Below are 18,960 nucleotides of genomic sequence, written 5' to 3' on the forward strand. Positions count from 1 at the left end.
ATTCACTGAACCCATCAGGAAAACTCATGTGCATAATATTACTGGCCCTAAACAGATTAAGAATTTGCAAGATTAGGGTCAACTGGCTTAAAATAGGAGCATAGGTTAAATGTAAATAAGAATGAAGGATATATGTCTGCATTAGTCAGAGGCTTCTGGGAGTGTAGTAAAGAGGAGTAAGGAGCAGGCAGCAACAGGCAAGGAACGGTACGAACAGAGGAAGAACTGTGGAGAAGCCACTTTCTGCTTCTGCTACCGCTGAAATGATAGATGATGAGACAGTGACTCCTGAAAGCAGCAACAAGCACAAACATTTTTTTTGGCTCCGGCTGCTCAGTAAGCTAGGTAATCTTCTCCTCTGCTTACATGAAGAGACTGGTCTTTAATAGGCATGCCAAACAAGCAAAGCCCCATAAAGTCAAAACTGGTCCATGAGAGCTGAAAATACTGCCTATTTCCAAACTCCAAACTCTTAACACTGACTTTGTAAGTATACTCTGTAAATTCAACAGTAATTGGAGAGGGAAGGGCAGACCCCACCTAGATGACTCACAGTAAGAATGAAAACATATTTATTTTTTTAAATAATATTTCAGACTGGCTTCCATTAACATTAACTGGTTTCTACACATATTTTCACACAGCCTCTTTTAAGGTGTACCAAGGTCAATATAAAGTTATCCTCTTTCCTCCCCCCATCACTTAAAATGTGATTTCTTATTTATATTAGAAGCATACCATATTGTTAACAATTCTGACTCACTGAAACTAGAAGTGACTTTTGGTTGATACATGATCGGGTGGTTGGGTTTGTTTTTTTCTTTTTGTTGTTGTTTTTTTTTTTGCAAGGGTAGTCTGGGAATGCAGGATTGTTAAAATTTTATCACTGTTTCAGAAACCAGTATTCGTGTTAGGTCCAGTTCAGATGCCAAAATAGAATCAAGTAAGTAGAAACCTTGCATAATTTTTTAATGATAGCCAAATATTTATTTCTCATGAAATAGATATTTCTATTCACCTGACATAGATTCAGCAAAGAAAAATACAAAAAACCAGTGACAACTTCTTGTATAATTTATTTTTACTTCCATAAGGCACTTCTAGGATGCACTATTAAACTGAAAATGTTGGAACAACTACTGTTTTCAGAGGAAGCAAACAGCAAACTTTAGTGAATATGATTTTAGATGGCTGTGAGAAGTATAGCAATTTCTGATGCAATACTGTATTAACAACATGGGGTTTTTTTACAGTACAATTACTGAGCCAGCTTTTTGGCAAAATTATCATCTTTAAAAAGTTTAACACATGCTGTGGGACACAAATACCTTGGGGCAAATCTGAACTACTCTGAAGAATACACAATCCCAGTCCCAGCTGGAATATCACAATTAGGACAGGGCAGCTCTGATTCCAGAGACTTATTTTCTGCCCTTCAGCAGATTTTACAGAATACTGAAACTAAGTTTGCAAGATCAGGCTGTCATCATGGCAAATTTTGGCACCACAGCATTGAAGCAAAAGAACTTTGTACTAGAAAACAGAGTAACAGGAAGATTTAAACCCCAGAAACAGCAATAGAAAGCTCCCTAAGTCTTCTAGCCATACAACAGAAACAACTTCTTTTTCTTCTTCTTTTTTTTTTAAACATGTCTTGACTAAGACAACAGGAACACAATTAATCCAATGATTACTATTTTCATTCATTCCTTAATCCTGTATAGCACTAATGACGAAGTAACTTGAACATTAAATCCTCATACTGCATTTTACACAGTGTATCATCAGAAGTCTCAATTAATTTTAAACATAACCTTATGAAATTTTACTATGTTTGGATTATAAATGTCATTAAGCACAGGACAAAACACAGAAGCACCGAGTGACTAAATGCTCAGTAATGTATTAATAGAATCTTGCTTGTGAATGTTTAAGGGGTTTTTTGGCTTCGTCATTTTGTTTAACAAAGCAAGGTATTGGGGACTCTGCCTCTTTCCATCCCAAATTGAAAATGGATGTCTGTCTAAAAGTTCTTGTTGACAAACCAGATAAAAAATGAGCTGTTAGAGATCACAACAGTCAATAACTCAGCAGTAATAAAAGCTTAGACATACGAGTAATTTTTCTCATCACCAAGTTATTGTGCATCAGCTGATCCATATGTGGACACGTGGGCATGCTTACCACATGGTAAATAAATTAAGGCAATTTATTGTAATTCTGCCTCGTTGTGGATTATGTTATCTGGCATTTGCCGATGGATAAAGGTGTGAACAGGTAATGCATGTCAACTTGTAAATCCACGTATCTACATCTTACATATATATGTACGTACACACACACAGAGAATTCTGTTTCTCCTTTTCTTCCCATTTTAAAGGCAGATAATCCATTTGATTTTCTTCAGTTATCTGAGATACCACACTTTGCTTTTATTCAGTCATCAAGTACCTCATCAGTTTTACACAGTTTCTCAAATGATAACTTCATGGTTTTGAGATTCCTCAGCCAACTCTTTAAGTACCCAAGTCTCCCATACAAAGGACTCAGGCTAAGTATGGTCCAAGCTGTTCCCTTTCCCTATTTGAAGGTGAGTATCTATCACTTTGCCATCCAGACAAGTTAGATATGTTACTAGCTCTTCTCCCTTGGTAAAAGCTTCAGAGGAGTTTCCTTTCCCCCTTTGGAAGATCCAGTCTTCCCAAAAGACAACAAGGTATGTAAAACCCTCATTTATTGTATACAACAAGACAGTAGAACACTGTATATGTCTATGCATAGTGTATATATATATGAATTTTGACATCTACAACATTTTTGTTGAGAAGACAGATGATATTTTAATCAAAGTTCACAGAGTCACCAATTCAATAGCAAACAGACCCAAACCCAGATTTCCTAAATCGCTGCAACAGCCTTTCCACAGAAAACATGCAAAATCACGCAAATCCTGTCAGCAGAAGACTGGTCAGTTCCCTAGCACATGCCAAAGTTTATGAAGGTCTCTTAGGCTTATCATTCCCTCCCAGACCTTTACCGAAGGGCCAGTCTGCTTGGTGTTTTGCACACTAACCGAACAGGGCCACTTATGCAGCAGAGTCCCAGGTGAGACGCTGAGTGAGTGGCTGGTTGGTACTTCTAGCAAAAGACAACAACCCAGCTGCTCATCCAGCACAGTGGGAGCTGAGCTGTACGACAGCCGACGGCTTCAGTCTGCCCAGTTTGAGTAATGGACACAAGCAGGGTCTCTGCCCTCCAAGGAACAGTTTCTTCACTACTAGATACAAAGTCAATTTCTTCTTTTTCTCTCTGTGGCCAATGAAAAGTCAACTATTTTCTGTAAGTGGGAGAGGGCTTGAGATCGAAAATTTGCCACAGAATAAAAGAGAAAGTTCTGCAATGCCTAAATATTGCAAAATGAGTTTGAAAGTTTGAAACAGGTGAGTACTCAAACCAGGAGGGTTACTGGTTATGACAAACAGGAAAGATCTTATTTTTTTTAGTAACGGCAAGGTGACTTTGTTAGATACCTACTGGGAGGAAAAGGTTCACAGCTATGTTTTACACTTAAAATGCACAGTAAGAGTGCCTGGCTTACTGAGAACTGCACCTTCACATTCCTCATTTTTTACCAGCTAACTTGAAGAATCTGTCTTGCAAACTGTTGATCCTGCAAGCAATAGCTGGATCTGAGAGCAAACTGTTGCATCTTTGTGGACGCTGATCTTCCTGACTTCAAGTACACACTGCTTGGCCAAAAATCAGTATTATAGAAAATGTGAATTCCACCTGTCTACATACACTCCCACTTTTACACAACACTGCCTTGCTGCAAGATCCACAAAGCAGGATCAGTGTGCAACAGTACTTCAAGGCTAGGTGTTGGTTAGGAAAGTAAGATTCACAGAGCACTTACAGATTATTTTTAATTTCTGCAGAGAAAGAACTTCAGTGCTAGATGAAAATTTAAGTACCCTGATGGCACTGAAAGATGTGTTAGGAAATTTACAGAAATCTGAGTGCAGCACATAAAACATAAACATCAATAAAACAGCTAAACTAACAGTTTAAATAAATAAACACCACTGCTGAGAGTAGAGCTCTTAGTCCTCTCCACTCCTGCCCCCATCCCTGTTAACTTCCAGCATTCCCTTCCCTCCCCTCTGCTGGTCCCAGCACTTGTCAGACCCCTCCAGGAGGGCAGTGACATACGTACCCTGGAAGGAAACTACTTGTTTGGGGTTTTTTCTTTTTTGTCTTTGGTTGGGTTTTTTTCCCTTCCTGCCAGGTCAGTAAGATGAAATAGCTAAAGGGAACAAAAGCAGGGGAGAGGATGCTAGTAGTGGCAGGGCAACATGCCTCCACTACACAAACTTCACTGCAACACATTACAAGATAACCCACCAAGGGCCTAGCTCCCTTTGTGAGTTAAATTTCTATTTTGTAATGCATAGCAGTGACTATGCAATGTAATGCTGTATCATTTTAAAAGCAGAAAAGACATCTGCTTCGGAACAAGCATCTCACACTCAAAACAATAATTAAACACCCACATGCACTTAGTCAAGTAAACAGAAAAAATGACAGCTTTAAGATACATACAGTTGTGCTTAACATTCACATAGAGTCTTTTTCTTATTAAAGATAATTCATGTCACATTTTTCCCTTTCAAAGTACATATTTAACAACAACCACAGCGAATAAGGCACACCCCTCCATCCATACATTTCAATTTTGTACTTATAATAGCTACAGACAATGTTAGCTTACTGCAATCTCCTTCAGTGTTAATTCTTCTGAAAATGTTCTTATTGGCCTGATCTGAAGCCCACAAGGCTCTCTTCACTTGGCTTTAGATTAGGCCCTTACATAACTGTAACATCTGGGGCCCATTTCTACTATGCAAGTTCCAACAAACACAGTTGCTGTGTGTAGAACTTCATTCCTATTTAACAGACACCTATATTTTGGAAAAGTGGAACCGATACACAATTCTGTTCAACTGAACATACAAGTTGATACATATTCTCCCAGAAAAGTATGCAACAAATAACGCAATTTTGTATGACATACACCCTTAATGTATTCCGGTGTGGGGTTTTTTAACTTCTGTGCTTTCCAAATTCATGTCCATCCCTGCCCAGGGGATAAAAACTGCAGCAAACCATTACTGCCACAGCTGGAACTACTGAAAGGGAGAAGATCCCCGTTTGGTACTCTTCTCCTACATTATTTACATTCAAAGTATACAAAGTATTACATATACTTTGTAAATTCTAGATTAATCTGTGATCTTACTCAGGAGACAGCAAAGCAATCTAACACTAAAGTGCAAAAGTCACAAAGTACCATTGTACACTGCACCCATGTGAAGCAATTGTCAATTTGTGAGTGAAATGTGTATTTGTTTATGTGCAACACCACACTGAAGTTTGGGATTTCTATCTGTTAGCAAAAACTCCCCATACAATAGCCCATCGGGCTATATGTAATGAAAAAGTCTGATAAACTGTTATAATTTATTTTCTTCTTAAGCATAATTTTCCTCCGGTGAAGAGTAATTACAATTTCTTGTTAAATTGGTGGGGTTTTTTCCCACTACCAAGAATAAAAACATCACACAAGGATATCTATATCCATCCTTGTATACTGTACAAACAATAAAATATTAACAGGACTATCACTAAATCCTTGCGAAGAATTCAGTATTACTACTACAGAAAAAGCCTTGCTGAGATAAATAGATGAGCCAGAAATACTACCCAGTAAGGTGCACTGGTTTACAGGGAATCAGAGAACGGTCTACAGATTATAGCGTCTAAGATTATATCAAAACCAAGTCAGTACAACAGTTCATTAAAGGACTAAAAATAAGTTATGTTAAAATTATTTTCCCAACTTCTATCAATGCAATAAGAGTGGATTATTGACACTCTCATCTATGGTATTTCATGTTCCCTGTTGGAACATTACCACAGAATACTACAGCCTACAAATACCTGACCTTATTTTTCTGTACCGATAGAAGTTACAGTTTATTAGGCCAGTAATACAGAATTTTCAGTGATCCTTCACAAACAACAGCAGAATCACTACCTATCAACCTAAAAGGCACTGGACTTGTCAATTCACAGTTCAACGCTATTTCTCTGGATTAGGAAAGCAATTATTTGCCGATTAAGACATGTAAATAGGCTCAAGAAAACAATGTAACATAGCAAAAAATACTGAATTACTATTTTTATTAATAACAAACACTGTATTTTTTTTTTCTTACAAGCAGGGAAAGAATAATAAAAAACATAGTCATACCAAGGTTAAACTACAATGTATTACACACAGAGTCTACTTTGATAGAAGATTAGCAAACCCACAAAATAAAGCAATTAAGTATTTGGTCAACTTTAACTGAATTCCCTTGTGCTCACCTACATATTTTGATTTCCAGAGAGCTCCTATATTTTTCAGCACACTGAAGTTTTTACTGGGCTGCTACCTTATATATATTTTTCCTTCTCTTTTTTTCCCCTGAGTGTTTGGGCGCCAGGCCTCCTCTATTGCTCTGAAGACTGTAGTATTAACTTGTTCTTTGAATTTTCTGAGAAGCTCATCCCTAGCATTTTCTATAGCTTCAAAAACATTTTATCTTCACAACAAGCAGCACAGTAAGATGAAGGGGGCTTTTTTCTCACTTTACAGGAGACTTAAAGCAGGCAGAACACAGGCAGAAGGGGCCACTAGTTCTGAAGGCCATGGTATCTCCTCAGCATTTAAAATGGGAGCATGTGATCTTTTTGTGGCCAGCGGCATCAAAATTTGGTGTGTAAGAGAAAGCTTCCTGCTCCCAGTACCAGTGCCTTACTTCCGAGTAGCTGGCAACAGCAAGAGATCCTCTTGTAAGGCCACCTGTCTTTGGAAGACATGCAGAATATTTCTCATGCTCTCACAAGACAACTAAAAAAAAGAAAACTTTCTTAAAATTGAAGGAAGATGCTAATTAGTGGGTAGAGCAGAATTCAAATGTACATAAAACCCTTAAAGCAGAAGCATCCCTCCTGTTGCATTTTGATCTCAAAGATCAGTCCTCAAGAAAGAACTTGAGCCATCACAACCATCTGCCACATCAGTTCAGAAACGTGTTTCTGTTGAGTAAATGACATGTGCAGCAAATGACAGAACTGGGCCCAAAAGTGAGCGGACACAACACATTCTTGGAATACAAATCCATTGAGAGCCAGTGAATGCACATCAAATAAACTTTAGATATAATACTGCTGTCACAGTCCTTTTGCCAGATCTTGTGGAGAATGAAATATCTTGTGGAAGGCTATCATGACACACCTGCTTTGTGCTTATATTTCTCTCTATTTCTGCTACTGGCTACTATTGGGAACAGCTAGATAAATCTTTCCTCAAACTTGGTACAGCATGTTTTATGTCAAGCGCTAAATTAACAGAGGCAGGGAAGAAAGAGGGAAGAGAAGGAGATACACGCTGAGTTCTTCAACTTCCGAAGTTAGCTTAAAGGCTGATAGGAAACGTTAACTCCCAGGAAGCTTTGTGGTGCTAAGCTGCCCGTGAGGCTTCATGGCTGAGAGATTCCTCTGCAAAATCTTCCAGGGAAGGAGGTTGGTGTTAAATATGCTTAAAGTTTCCTTTTCATTCCTTTTATGTTCTTTTTTAACTCTGATTCTCTTTTTGTGATCAAGGACTTCGCTTTCCCTCTGGTAAAATTAAAAGCAACCTCCTGTTGTGTTAAAGCAAAAATTCTCCAGAAGCATCCCACCCAAATGTGGGGCACTAAGTACAAGCAGTCCTTTTAGATGACTACATGGAACGCACAAAGAACTGTTGTGCTTTTCCATTAAACTACACAGGTCAGCATGGATGTTAGTACTGTCAAGTACCAGGTTACGGGAAGGAGTTTTCCCTAGAGCATTACACAGTGCTTTCGACCATGAACTAGGCAGCAGAGGGACAGCCCATGACAGCAGGAACTGCCCAGAAGGTTACATTATCTCTGCAAATAGAGACTTCAGCTGATAGTGTTATTTTCCCTCCTAATATAATTCAGTCCATTTCTTTCCCATGATTACTTCCTTAATATTCTCAAAGAGCTAAGGACATGATATACCCTGCTTTTAAACCTGATTTTGCCCATAACCAGAAGCTACAGTAGACACTTTGCTTCCTATTTAACTTTGCTGTATAGCCAATGTCAGTATTTTGCTTGAAAAGTTTAGTTTTCAACACAATATATTTGTGAAAGTACTGTTTTTCAAAAGCAGAATAAGGAGAGCAATTTAACCAAAAGAATTTTTAGTATTTTTTAAGACGGTGCAACACCACTGACTGAATTTCTGATCAGCTGTACAGTAAAAAAAAAAAAAAATTACTCTGCAAAACATCCATTGCTCTGTGAATTATCAAGTACAACAAGACTTACAAATGATTGCTAAAATGAAATCTTGGCCATGAAAATGCCCATCTTTCATGCAAGGGTAGAAACAGAAACTGTTTTTCAGTAAACATGGAGGTACCTAAAACAGCTGGAGGAAGATCAGGACTTTTCCTCCTGGCTCATTTGGCTCCTGGTCCACTCCTAGTAATTAGCAGAGCAATCACTTCAGGGCCCCGGAAGATACATTGGTGAACGCTAACAGCACTAGTACTCCAGCTCCCCTTACTGGGGTCTAATGCATCAAACATGCCTGGACCATTCTCCTGAACTGAAGCCAACCAGCTTGGAGTTGCCCAAGTCCATAGTACTAAACTAACTCTCTTCCCCTTCAAAAAGAGGATGGCTGAATCCAAACCACCATGCAGGAATACTACCTGGCCTGTGCTGTCTCACGAGCGATGCCAAAGAGCGGCCTGGAAGACTGCAAATTAGTCCTGGCCAAATGCACACCAGGGACTGTTCTGACAATTCTAGAGCTGCGCTCCTGTGCCAGGAAACCTCTGATGCTCCTCAGCTCCCACGTACAGAAACAGCCTTAGCTGTTTCAGCTTCATTAACTCCTACAGGGAAAGCCAGGCCCCATTTATGGACACAAATGTACATTTAAAATGCACTCAGGTGATTGTTTCACCATCGTTTCTAAGCCAACTCAAGTATTTCCACTTTATATCCTCACCTGCTCATCTCGAGCTTTCTTTCAACCTGGCACTATATGGCATCAACCCCGACAGACGCCACAGTGCTAAGCCTCTCCAGGGTCCTTCCAGAGATGCCCCTTCATCCCTGCCTGATGGGACAGCCAGACTTTTCCCCTGGCAGGCAGGGCCAGCCCACCAGCTGCCTGCACAGTATATAGAGCATCCCACGTGGCCCTTACAGGCTTTGAGACTTTCCATCAAATTTGAGCACCAATAATATCAGCTTATTTGTGTTCTGAACGTTCTTACTTCTTCAGTTTAATTCAGTTAACTATTTCCATAAAGCTTTGATAAAGCATGTAAAAGGAGATTTAGAAAACAAAACTGTGTTGGATGCAATGCTGTCATTTAAATGCCTGGTTAGGTTAAGGAAGTTGACGTTTGTTTAAGGCCTTGGTAACATAAACATCTGCCACACTTCCAGGCATTTTACACGCAGATTTAGGATTGCTGATGGCATCCATTAAGAAAAATACATATTTATCTTCCTGCAACTGGAGTTATTCCTATAAACCTCTTTAAGATGAATTTTCACTGATACTGACCCACCTCAACCACTGCTTCCCTTCTCATCACCTTTCCACACCAAATTTCATTACCTTTTAGACACAGCAAATATTCAGATCAGTATAACGTAATACAAATTAAAGCACATGTTCACTTTGGATCACTTAGAGATAATTTCAAACTTAACAGCTCCCCAAGACTGTGCTTCCTCCTGTGCAGCTGCAGAGAGAACAGGTTTGGGTGGGTTTGTTTTATTTTGTTTTTATTTCTGGCTGATAGAAGATTTCAGTGGCACAGCAAATCAAACATATTGCATGTGTCTGTTTCAGGTCCAGAGACTGGTCAGCAGCAGAAAGTAATCAGAGACAGGAATTAAGAGAATGATTTTGTGTCCCAGATCTGGGGAATGCCACAGGATTGCTAAGCAGTGTTTAGACAAGAAGCTGCTGGAAAGAAGCTTCTAGAAAAAAAAAACAAAACAAAACCCACAAAAAAATCAAAACACAACAACAACAAAACACAAACCTCCCATTTGCTATTTCTGGTTCATAACAGGTATTTTGGGATTAGTTTATGATGCAGAGAGGTGAATGCATTCTAGAACAGAAAGAATTAGAATTACAAAAGCAATTAGGCTGTTTGTGTAATGGAAATAAAAGAAGGGAAAGGGATTAAGAAAGAAAGGAGAATTAACCAAACACAAGGATTTTCTAAGAGAGGAAATTTTACTTCAGAAATTATTTTGAATCTGATACACGGCGGTGACATTCTCAGTACTGTTCTGCCCACCCAAAACCCTCTGCCTGCCCTGCAGCTGAGCCTGAGAGAGGGAGGAGGCACATCCCTTTTCCAGCTCCTGGACAGTAAAGAAACATGGAGTTAGTCTTTTACACCTCTTCCTTAAAGTATTAGAAACTGAAATGATCTTGTAGACTGAATTTTTAATTATTATGCATTTTGTTTCAGTAATAATACATAGAAGTCAGAGATGAAGCAATCTTCATCAGGTTGCATTGTCTCCCATGTACTGTGCAAATGTTTTTGGCAACATCGAAAAACAGAAGTTTACACAGTTTTGTGGTGTCTGACAACAGTGAGCCCTGAGTTACAGATATGAAACCAGTATTCAGTTGTACATCATTATCTGATTATTGGAATGCCAAATGCCACTTTGGTACATCTCAAAACATTAAGATCTCAGCCATATCACCTTAAAGGAATAACTATAAATCAGATGAGTTTTCCAGAATTCGATTATTCAGTTTACTTCTGTTTTAAATTACATCTGCCTATTTCTATAGCCACTTTTTTTCCAACCAACCTAACTTAAAAGCTCACCTTCAACTCTGGATTAATTCTTTCCCTGTGTCTTTTCTCTGCTTCCATCTTCTGTCACTCCCTTATGTATTGCATCATTCTCTTCTCCCTCTGTTTCGCTGCTCTCACCGTATTTTGACTTTGTTTTCCTAATTAATACAATTTTTCTTCCAACAATCTTATAATCCATTCCACTTCAATTTATTCTGTTGTTTTCCTATTACCTGCAAAGAAACCCCTGCTCCCAATCCTACTTTCTTAAAACACCCAGGAAATCAATATTTAATCAAACAGCTGCAGGACTTTTGTTTTAAATATCTGAAACCTCACCTGAGATGTGTCAGGGAATACGGTTTCCTTAAAATAAATTCTTAATCCTTTTTTCATTATGAAATTCAGTAGAGCTAAAAAAAGATTCATTACTTGCAAAATTATTTCTGTATTAAACCTATTAGAACAGCCCTGACAGAAAAGAATTTGCAATGGAGAACATAAATCATTCAGGTACTTGGAAAAGTCAGGTCGTTTGGAAGGTGCTAGATATCCAGTATTTTTGGTTTAAGGCCGTTTTACAGGACATTTTGTGACAGATACCTTTCGATGGAGGGTTCAAAGCCCCCCTCTCTCCTTAGTTACGTATTTCTCATCTCCTGACACGCTTGCACATCAGTTTGGGTGAAATACAACGCACAAGGAGCACAGGGAGACCCAGGTATCAGTTTGCCACTGCCAAGGCTGGTACGTGAAACAGGTCCTGTCATGGCTGCAAAACTGCCAGGTTTAATTAATTCTTTAAACCAGGGCAGAAAGGTATTCTAGCTGGTAAACTATGCAATTTCAGTTTTTTCCCTTCTTTGCATGGTGGGCTTACTTAAAGGAAGCAGAATGCTGCAATTCTGTTCCTAAACAAAAAAAAAAAATATAATTGCTAGGTTTATTGATCCATCAAGGAAAATTCCCATAGAGAACAGAAAAATCAACTTTTTATTACATTTGCCATTTTTACAATTTACTCATATCACTGTGAGAGGTAATTCAAGCACAGTCACTTTTAAGTAATTGTTTCAACTCAGAACTTACTCCCTTACACACCCTATCCAACTGGCTGGCAAAGGGAGCACAAAGGAAGGGTTTGATTGCAGCTCTTCAGCCTTCTCATTCAGCAAACCGCGTTGGATGAGCACAGACCAAGCAAGACACTCCTGACGCCGCTCTGCGGATGAGAGGAGTCTCCTGCCCACCTGACCCAGTGTGCCTCACAGTGATTGTTTCTTCGTAAGGAGATTTAGGCAGTTTGCGTCAATCAAGGATTTAGCACAAGACATAAATGCCATCCCTTCTTAACATAAACAAACAGCTGCCAGCACCTCCCTTGATGAGCTAAGGGTGCATGGGCGGCTGGCAAAAATTATAAAAGTTAGTCATTTCTAGTGTATTCTCCCCTTTTAAAAATACTACCTAATCTTATTGTTTAATCATAGGACTTATTTTAAAGGTCCCCATTTTTCTGCAGTAGCAAAAAAATACTTAAAAATACTACAGAGGCAGATATAAATAAAGTGGGAATTCTTATAAATAATAATATTAAATGCCTAGAATCAGATACAGAGTACAAAAATCATTAACAGAGTAAGCCTACGTAATCATTAAATATTTTTCCATTTCCAGGTGTCTAAATTAGCAAACAGAACTCAAATGATGAATTATTGTATAAGGCTTGATCCTTGCTCCATGGAATATATCTAGATCAGAACTACAGCAGAAATTAGCACTCACAAGTCACAAGCCTTCAAGCCTTGTCAGATCTTCTTTTTACTGTAAATTGAGTAATAATAAGTAAAAAATAAATCTTGAAATTAATTGTTTCAAATTGCAGTATCAACACAAAACATGCTTGAGTTTGCAAGCAACAGCTTCTGCTTTTTAAACCTGGCCACGTTCAATACATGCTTACAAATCAAAGGATTACCTAACGGAATTATGAATTACTTAAAAACTGGCCCAATCATTCCCACAATTAACTTTGTGAAATTACCATTAAATTAGTAGTTTGCCAGATACCCAGTAGAAGGCAAATGAGGAAACATCCCTGCCATGCAAATAATCTGTCACATTCGGTAGCAGGGCTGGAGGCCTTTCTCCTCCTCACTCCCACACTCTTCACCACCAGCACACGTGTGCAGTTTTTTTCCAGGTGAAAATGAAGTGGCCTAAATACACCTCACATACCATCTGATTTCCTCATAAAATAATTTAAGTAAGAGTACCTCTTCTTTGCCCTAGATTCTCCTTTCAATAAGCTGTTTGGTAGCACCCCCCCCCGCCCCCCCCCACCCCACCCCACCGGTGCCCAGTTAAATCAGTTGCAGTCACCCTTTTAGCGACAGTGCCAAAAGTTCCCTTCATGATGTCAGAAGCTTATTACAATTATAGCACCTCTTAGCACTTGAACTTTTGATCTGATTTTTTAAAAATAGCAAAGACTCCCAGATCAAAAGATCATTATTGAAAATAACAGTATTAATGCTATTTAATCAGCTCCAATTTCTTTTAACCTCTTGAACCAGAAGGCAGCATACCACATATTCTATTCTACATTTGGACCAACTCAGAATTCAAAGCTGTGCCTTTGAATATTTCATTCTGACACTGTTAAAATAGCAATTGGGGAAGCACACAAAGCCCCATACTAACATTTTGGGGTAAAGCTTGTCCATTCTAACTTCCTATGTTCTTCTGCTGAAAGGTTTTGGGAGTCAAATCTGACAGTTTCACCATGAGTTTCTTTCTGTGCCCCTGCAGAAGCAGAGATGGTAGGACGAGGCAAACTGCCTCGCAGGCTCAGCACCTATTCTTCACTCTGTGGCTTCCTTAAAGACCTTGCTTTTCTGGAAAACCACTGTCAACAGTATTCAATTATAGTCTAAGGATGTCTTCAGAAACTTTCAAAACTCTAGGTCCTGCTCACAGGGTAATATTGCAGGGTTTTTTAGACAAGATTAAAATCAAATGTATTTCTTTTGAAAGCAGGGTCCTTTTGAAAGCATGTACGAAGTTTCTGAAAACAAAACAGATGCTGTGACTTTGTAGAACAATTTTGTCAACACATCATCTGATTATCTTTTCATTTTTTTTCCCCTCAAAGTGAAAGGGGTATAAGCCCACTTCTACCCAGGAAAACATAATGTCATAAACATACCACAGAGATTTAAAAATGAAATGGCAATCGCTGGAGCAGTTCTTGTCCTCACCTATGCTTGCACAATCCTAATTAACAGTGGGCAGAATCTGGCCTGCTGTGCAAACCCCATCTAATCCCCACACTGTAGTCTGCCATGCCAGAAGGTTATTCCTTGAAACACTCTCCAGTAAGCCGGATAATTCTAGAAATGACATTTCAATGCCACTGAATCAGTTTGCCTAGTGCTACGATTTAATTTCTAAGCCTCTTCCACTTCACTGTACTTTTATTACAACATAGAAATGGTGACAGTGATACTGCTTTTGAGAAAGAAATGAAAACCAACAATGGCTATTTTGGCCTGCAGTTTGGGACACTCATTTGGAAGTAAATCAAGTGTTTACAAAGATAGCATCGTCCCTCATTTGTTGCATACCTACAAGGTATATCACAGATTATAAATTGAAGCAGAACATTTAGAAAGAGACTCTCGGAGAGCCAGAGTACCATCTAATGTGTAAGACAAAAAGATCAAACCGATTTGTTTAGTGTCTTAGGACTGCATAACAAATGAGACACTGGAGCAGTGAGAGCACAGCAGCTGGTTTTAGAATATTATCTCCTGGCTCCCAGAAAAAGGGCCTATGACAGCAGGAGTGCACAAGGAGCAGCGATGGACTGAGCATCCCAGAGGCCTACGGAGCAGAGCTGGGGAAAGTTTATATTAGGTCACGTCATTGTCCCAAGGCTGATGGCTCAAGGCCATTATGCACCTCCTCGCCTGAGCTGCACTTACAGCTCATTATCTGTAACCCTGGTTTTAAGGCTGGGGGTTTAGCATAGGAAACTAAGCTTTATGATATAAATAAAACCAGATCCTGCAAACAAATAGGTCTCTACTAAATGGAAATCAGTTTTATAAATATTTCCAAGTTCAACCCTTTGCTATGCTGATGCTATAATCTATGTGGAATAAGGGGCAATCTGCAACAGTGCTCTCTGGGGACAAGTACTCCAAATTCAGTCTCCAATTTCTCATTTATGCCATGTAGGAATTAAAACAGGGCAAGCTTCTGCACCAGGTCTATGATTTCGTGCTCTTCGGCAGATTGCCTTTATCAGCTCCATGTTCACATCCAGCTGCCTACGCAGGCAAGGAAGAGCTCGCCCAGCTGTGCTTGCTATTTCTTCACAGCTCTGGAAAATGGGCAGCTCACAGCAGGGATGAAAGGAGACGCTGCTCTGCCTGATGTCAAAGCTAGGAACACTGTATTATGCAGATAAATACACCTATACTTTTCAGGACATTCCTGTCCTCATGACATAAGGGACATGAGTGACATGACATATCTCTTTACTTGCAGATACCTCTCCTCAGAACAACTGAGTACCATTTAAAGACCACTCACTTTTTTACAGCTCATTTTCCAGTTTCACGCAATTTCTTCACCTGTTGTCTCTTGCCTTGTGTATCTTTGGTAAAACTAATTTTTAACTCTGCCGGTTATGAGACTACTGATTTGTTTATTTTTTTAATTAGCAAAGCAGTAACACAAAAATCTTGAAAAAACACAGTATAGCAGCATAAGGAAATTTGTATCTGCTCCATAGCACTCTATACTCCTTCACACTTCCTTGAAGCCAAATTTAGTAAGAAAAATTAGAAGACTATTGAGTCAACTAAAGATTTAAGTATGTGGTTTTCTTCAAGTCAAACAGATATCTGAACAAATACTTAGGCATATGTGCAACAAAACAGATTCTGATAAGTATCTAATTGTTTAATCTTCACCACAATTTTTTTTTAAAAGTGGTCTCAGTAAATAAATTCCAGTTCACTGCAACAGAATTTCCTAAGTTTGGCTATAATAACACCAATGCAGTTTTATACACCAAGAACCACAAAAGAACACCAAACCTCAAGTGTAACACTGACACAGAAACACTAAAAGACTCAGCGTGCACCTCACCACATGGTATAGCCAACCATCTGTCTGTAAAAGACCTGGGGACATAGGGTGGGGAAGGGGGGGGTGTTTCCTGTACCATCAACTGGCAACTGATAATGTTACATCATAAAACACTTCAGCCAACTATAAATATCTCTGAAGGTCACCAAAATCTATAGAAAGGGGTCAGGTCAGTGAAGGCTGTGTACAATAGAATAAGAAAATACTTCAGAGCAGAGAAAGAAACGGGCTTCAAGAAGGTCATTGTGGTGGAGGAGGCAAAGCTGCTTTATATAGAGGAACTCAAGGATGATGTTTCATCCTTGGGATTTTAATACAACTACTTTAATATTTTTTTATTAGACGTACAATTCAAACTATGCACATTTACTAAAGAAAATTTAAAACACATGGTCTTCCTATAATCAAATTAGAATTCATCTTGAAACTGGGACAATACAAAATATGGAAGGATCAAAACATCAAGTGCTGCCAGCCGCATAAACTCACTTTATGGCAGGACTTTGTAGAAGGTAGGAGAAAAGAACAGATTAAGGATTTGATCCTGCACCTCCCAGCACAGGCCAGGAAGAGGCCCCAGAGGCTCCCTGCCCACAGCCACAGCCAGCCCGGGCACTGTCAATGCCATCAGGGAAGCACTGTTTAGATTCCTCAAGCATACAGAAAACTGCAATTAAGACATCTCTCTTGGAAAACTTAGGACCTGAAAAATACGACTTTAGACTTTCCAAACCAGTTTTCATCAGCTCAGTGCTGCTCAGCCCATGCCATATCAACACGGACACTTCATTTCAGCATGCCTTTTTGCTCTGAAATGCATTTGACAGGTTCATCTTCTCTCATGTCAAAATACATGTAAAAGAGAAAATTGGAAGCCTAACACAAAATAGGCATTAAATGACATCCCAAACTATAGTTTTTAAAAGGGCTGAAATCTTCCTGGCACAGTATAAAAGACACTATGGAATGTTTAAAGCCTAGCATAATCCTAATATTTATTATACAGCAATTTTAGATTGAATTATCCCAACCTTGAAAAAAGCGTAACTCAGAGACAGTGCTAGAGAACTGACCTGCACAATCTCCCACCACAACAGGCAGTGCCAACTGCATTTGGGCACAGCTACACTGAGCTGCACACATTCAGCGTAAGGCACAAGGGGAGTACCACTGCACTGCACTTGGCTGAATTCCATGCTGCCCCCCTTGACTAACTTCTGGAGTTACTGGCATTCCAGGCCATTTAAACTGGATCCACATCCAGCTGTGCCAGGCAGGTGAGGCCTGTGCCAAGGTACCGCATGCTCATGAAGGGCAGGAAGCACCAGATCCAGGAAAGGATCTGGCAAGGGTAGAGTCCAAAGCCAGAGATTCAATCCTGAAAGCTCTTTCCTGCAAGGCTCTAAAATTTCTTATGGGAAAAGCATCTTACTCTTGAAACAAACAAAAGCTCAGCTCCCAGCGTTGAGATCCCAGAATATCTCCACTCGTTTCCCTGCCAGACTTCATCTGGCAGCTTCAGACCATGCACAAACAGGAGCAAGCTGCTGCAACAAAACACGTGAAAGACTGAGACCCAAATAAGTAAGAAGTTCAAAGAATAAAAATAATGAACATGTAGCTCTATGAAAAGTAGGGAAGATCAGCAGATTTCAAGCACCTGGTCTCCCAGACCGAAAAGCCAGAAAGCACGGGTGAAGATCATGTTATATCACTCCCAGTTAGAGCTTCTCAAATAATTATTTTTTGGGAACGGGCCAAATCAGTATCTTATAACATTATGCAATGGCTTGTACAAACCTAGGAATACACCAAAATTACTTTTTTCAGTTTACTTTTACTGAAATGCAAGTACAAAATTAATCTTTTGGGGTTAAAAAAATCAGTATTTTAAAAATTGATGTCTAATCCAGGACTTGGTTTTAAGAAACGTCTGAAGTAAGAGTGTTATGTTACATGTACAATCCCTCATCAGAAACTTAAGAGTTATTTGGGCCCAGGTAATGAACTGTGTCATGAATTCATTGATAATTTATTTTCCCTCAGTAACAGTTAAACGTATCTGTCATCGGCCAGACTGCTGAGATTTCAGTTTCAGCTTCCATACTACATACTCATTACCACAGTTAATATTAATTGGTAATCAAAGAGAAAAGCACCTGAAGCAAAGGAACAAGACAGAAATAACCTCTTTATTCCCACAAGGCAAGAACTGAGACATGATAATAGGGCGGTATGTTTACAATTTATTTTTACCCTGTACATAATAAAAGACTTCACCCACCAGAGTGAACAGACATTTTTCATCAGCACTTTTGTTTTTCAAATTGAAGTTTTTTATTATAAGCAAAATTGCATTAAGCATGCAAAATGACTTATTCAGTGATTTGCATAAACATCTTCCATGGCGTGCACAAAACTTGACAGCTGTGATTTGCTTTACCCATGCATAAATAACAACAAAATTGGCCCAAAGACTTTTACTTCCCATTTTAAATGTGAAGTCTAACAAGGTAAATATAAAGGTTATAACTTCCAGGAATACAGAAAAACACTTAGCCCAGACATAGTAAGAAAACACTAGAAAAGAAAATAGGGCAAAAAATGTTAATAAATATAAAGTTATTGAATTCCTGATTCTCAGGAGATTTATATTCTATTGACCACAATGCTGAATGGGACATAAATATAGTTAAAAGAGCTAAATTAATAAAAATATTCTTTACCATTTAAAAGAAATATCTAAGTGCTTTGAGAACTCGGTATTTCAAATATCCAATATTTGGCTATTCAGAGAATACCCAAATATTTCAAATCTTTAAAAT

General features: G+C 38.9%; 1 protein-coding gene across 5 annotated transcripts in view; it reads right to left on the reverse strand.

Moving 5' to 3' along the window:
* CACNB2 (calcium voltage-gated channel auxiliary subunit beta 2) overlaps positions 1 to 18,960 on the reverse strand; it is a 255,148-nt gene that overhangs the window by 126,079 nt on the left and 110,109 nt on the right. The window lies entirely within an intron of this gene.

Source organism: Falco cherrug, chromosome 4 (assembly GCF_023634085.1).
Source record: "Falco cherrug isolate bFalChe1 chromosome 4, bFalChe1.pri, whole genome shotgun sequence".
Classification (NCBI taxonomy): Eukaryota; Metazoa; Chordata; class Aves; order Falconiformes; family Falconidae; genus Falco; species Falco cherrug.